This window comes from Dioscorea cayenensis, chromosome 12, assembly GCF_009730915.1.
Source record: "Dioscorea cayenensis subsp. rotundata cultivar TDr96_F1 chromosome 12, TDr96_F1_v2_PseudoChromosome.rev07_lg8_w22 25.fasta, whole genome shotgun sequence".
NCBI classification, from domain to species: domain Eukaryota; kingdom Viridiplantae; phylum Streptophyta; class Magnoliopsida; order Dioscoreales; family Dioscoreaceae; genus Dioscorea; species Dioscorea cayenensis.
Window position 1 is genome coordinate 5,285,594 of NC_052482.1, and position 4,640 is coordinate 5,290,233.

The 4,640-nt window shown below is 42.6% G+C and overlaps 1 non-coding gene across 1 annotated transcript; it reads right to left on the reverse strand.

Moving 5' to 3' along the window:
- Positions 1 to 309: 309 nt before the first annotated feature.
- Positions 310 to 416, reverse strand: LOC120274382. The gene has a single exon (XR_005540905.1). It is a non-coding gene; the product is annotated as a small nucleolar RNA R71 (small nucleolar RNA).
- Positions 417 to 4,640: the final 4,224 nt, after the last annotated feature.

Consider the following 4,640-nt stretch of genomic DNA (forward strand, 5'->3'; position numbering starts at 1 on the left):
TAGCCACCTATTACAGCCCAGAGTTTTGAGCTCAAGCAAGGCTTCATCCAGATGTTACAGCAGTTAGCATAATATAATGGGTTGGCTGATGAGGATCCGAACAACCACTTTGAGAATTTCTTGGAAGTGTGCGACATGCTCAAGATTAGTGGAGTCACGGATGATGCTATCAAGTTAAGGGCCTTCCCATTTTCCTTGAAGGGGATAACAAAGCAATGGTTACGCTCATTACCTAGAGCATCGATCACTACTTGGGAGGAGATGGTTGAAGCTTTCCTTCCCCGATATTTTCCTCCTGTAAAATCTGCAAAGCTCACGAATGAAATATCCTCTTTTGTGCAAATGGAATTGGAGTCTCTTTTTGAGATATGGGATAGGTTCAAGGATCTCCTGTGGAAATGTCCTCAGCATGGGTTCCCTGAGTATATGATCATTCAAACTTTTTACGATGGTTTGAAACCAAGCATAAAGCAATTACTTAAAGCTGTAGAAGGAGGTACATTAGGTAGTAAAACCCCCAAAGAAGGCCGACAGCTCATTGAAGAAATGACTACGAACAGTTATCAGTGGAACACATGCGACAAAAAGAAGATATCTAGACTTTATGAGATTGATGCGGTCACATCATTGGCAACCCAGGTTGAGTCCTTGAGCAAGAAATTGGGCACTGTAATTTCTCCTAGATTGGAGACAGTGATGAGTTGTACAGGATTAGGGGGAGGACATGCTTTATCTGATTGCCCGATTGGTATTGGTGGTATAACTTTAGCGGAACAAGTGGATTTTGTAGGAAATATAATCAGGGGTCAAGGAAATCCATATAGCAATACCTACAATTCTGGGTGGAAGAGCCATCCAAACCTTTCTTGGAGTAATCAAGGGCAAAAAAAAGCTATGGAACCATTGGATTTCCAACAACAACAAAGCCCCGAATATGGAGAATAGAGTTTCAGGGTTGGAGAATCGGATGACTGATTTGGACAAAGCTTTGACCAAGTTCATTTAATCCTTGAATACGAGATTTCAGTCGGTTGAAGCCACATCTTTTAACCACACTGCATCATTGCACAACTTGAAAAACCAAGTGGGACAAATTGTGAAGTCACTTTCAGAAAGACCTCAAGGGAGTTTGCCTTGCAACACGTAGACCAATCCAAGAGAACATGTGAAGGCGATTACTTTGAGAAGTGGTCATAAAGTTGAGAATAGGCTTCCTACTGAGAAGACAATGGTTGAGTCACCCAAGGAAGTGGAGGTTGACGAGGAGGTGGCACCGCCACCCTACAAGCCAAGAATTCCTTATTCTTTAAGGCTGAAGAACGACCAAAATGATGAGCAATACAAGAAATTTTTGGGTCTATTTAAATCGTTACACATCAACATCCAATTTGTGGAGGTGTTGTCTCAAATTTCACTCTATGCAAGGTTTCTTAAAGAGTTCTTGACCAACATGAGGAAGTTAGAGGAGAGTGCATCTGTGGTCTTAGATGCTTCATGCTCGGCAGTATTACAAAAGTATATGCTGGACAAGAAGAAAGACCCTGGTAGCTTCATCATTCCATGCAACATTGGTAACTTAGGTGAACAAAAGGCATTGGTAGATTCAGGGGCCAGCATTAATGCCATGCCTTATACATTCTTTCAGAAGCTAGGCTTGGGAGAGCCTAGGCCCGCTCGGATGACACTTCAATTGGCCGATCGATCAGTTAGACATCCGAGGGATATCATTGAGGATGTACTTGTGAAAGTTGATAAGTACATCTTTCCTGCAGATTTTGTGGTATTAGATGTTGATGAGGATGTCAAGGTTCCAATAATACTTGGGAGACCATTCTTGTGGATTTCCAAAGCTCTCATTTACATGGACGGTAGCAAATTACATTAAGAGTTGGAGATGACAAGTTGACATATCGCCTTACCGAAGACATGCGACATTCTCTTGATTTTGGTGATACTTTGTATTTTCTCAACATAACTTATGAGTTAATTGATGACTATGTGCCCTCATTATGTTTTAGTGTCTTGATCTTTACATGCTATTGCTATGTTTTGCTCGTGGATTATTGGTGTTTTAGTGTGCTTCATTGTGATTGCCAAAGTTTTTCGGTCGTTTGAGCATGTTTCATGTTTCTCTGGTCAGTTCTTCAACATTTATGAGGTCTCTGTATATTATGTTAGTGTTGCAGAAGTGTTTTGTAGAGTCTATAATTTTTCTATGTCATCCAGAGAAGACACACGGGCATGTGGAATTTCCACACTGGCGTGTGTTTCCTCTTAAAGCTCAACTTCTTCATCTCGAGAAGACAAAGGGGCATGTGTATGCCCCTTTAGATGACTCTGTGAATGGCACACGGGCATGGGTAATTTCCACACGCCCATGTGAAACTCTGCAAACTTCTTCTCTATCTGAAGAGCACATAGGAACCTGTGAGTGCCCCTGTGAGTCCCTCTATGAGTATCCACATGCCATTGTGGAATTTCTACAAGGGCGTGTGGAACATTTAGCCAAATTTCTCGGGAGAACAGAGAAGTATAGGGGCGTGTGGGTACCCCTGTGGGTCCGGCACACAGCCGTGGGGAATTTTCACACACCCATGCGGATGCGTTCCGAGGCAAAAAGAGCCATCTTGAGAGCATACAGGGGCGTGTGGATACCCCTATGAGGCTCTCCTGTGGAATCACACGAGGGTGGGTAATTTCCACACGCCCGTGTGGATGTGCAGATCTCTAAGAGCCATGACTTTCTTTAAAACCCACTAGTGACTCTTCATTATGAAACTCCCAAATGCTAAAAAAACGCCTCCATTCACTTTCCCGACCTTCTTCGCATCTATATAAGGGTTTTGTGGGTTGTTTTCCAGCTATTCTCGAAGTTTTCGATCCCTAGTTTGTCAATAAGCCTCTTTACCCTTTTTTTCTTCGCCAATCTTATTTGGTTTGGTTTATTTTATCAATGATGCATCAATTTCATGTTTAAATAGTTAGTGAATGATTTTAGAATGGTTTTACAATGATTTTATGATGTATTTGGAGGATTTTTGTGACTTGGCCGTGCGGTTTTCATGCCCCGAAGATAAACATGGGCGTGTGGAATTGCCACACGACTGTGTGGATTTCTGCAGAATTGGTTTTTCAAGTTTGATTTGATCATTTTATTTTCAATTCTCACAAGAATGGCTCCTAGATCGAAGAAAGCAACTAGCAAACACCCTTGCGAGCTGTCACCAAGGCAACTTAAGTTTGCCATACTAGAACATCAAGCAAGATTTGAGCATTTGGAGAAGCTCAAGTTTGGACAGTTGATATTCCTAGACTTGAGTGCATTGAGAAAGACACAGCTTGGTGATCAGATGGTCGATGAGGTGGATGAGCTTCTCTTAGTTGGTAGCTGGCGCAGACTGTTATCTATCAAAGAGACGGCTATTCGTATGATGACTTTGGAGGTGTTGGCATCATTTGAGTTTGATCGTTCGTACATCAACTTTTTGAGTATTAATTCGATTCAGTTTCGTATATTCTGTTAGTACCACAGTATGAGTGTTACACAATTTTTAGTCACACTTGGTTTATACAACGAGGCCTATACCGATACTGAGGAGTACGAGCAGCTACCGACTGATTATCCAGGCAATTTCATTCCTCATCATGCTTACAGGATATTGTGTGGCCAGGACAGTATGAGCTAGGGATCTCGAAGGTGGCATGCCTTTTCATCCTTCTTACCGTTACATCCATGTCGTTATGAGCAGATTAGTGAACAGACATGGTGATAGCACTATAGTCCTCAGTTGACAGGAGCTACTTTACTTGTATTCCATTGTACAGAGTGAGCCGATCCATTTAGGCATATTTTGGCCGAATACCTACACCACCAGGGCCAGTACGGCAGAGTGGGAGTGATATTCTTAGGCCCCTACATCACCAGACTCATCAAGGTTATGGGTCTACTGGACGCCATTAGAGGGGCCAAGAAGACCATTATTCCATCTCCCCTCGGCATGGAGACCATGCTATTGATGGGGATGATCCGGAGGTATAGAGATGATGTCTATGTGATGATCTTGCCCCCACTAGAGACAACAAAGGGAGAGGGTTATACAGCAGAGGGGTCTCAGTCTGTTCCTGAGCACAACCAAAGTAGATGGAGACAGAGGCACCCCATGCAGCACAAGAGCAACATCCAGTATGGATCTCTTCTCCTTCTCGAGCCCATGATCCCTTTGAGACGCTCAAGAGTGCTGTAGGGGTACTATAGAATGGTTTGGCTGAGGTTCGCATGACATAGGCCACGAACCACGTCGAGGTTATGGCGCGTCTCAACACTTTAAGGCATTTACTCGAGCGAGACCTGGTTTTACCATTTGTTATGTGACCCCATGTTCCGCCGACACCTCCGGTATCACTAGCAGCACCAGTATCATCTCCACCATCAGCAGCAGTAGTTAATGCACCAGCAGCTGATGATACCGACACTTGAGGTGTCTTTATCTTTATTTGTTTTTATGTTTTTTGTGTTTTATTTCTGTATTTTATTTGGACTTGTATTACTCAGAAAGGATTTTCCTTCTGAGCTTATCTTTATATTTTCTATTGTTTTGAGTTGTATTTCATTTCCATATCTTTATAGACTCAATTTTATT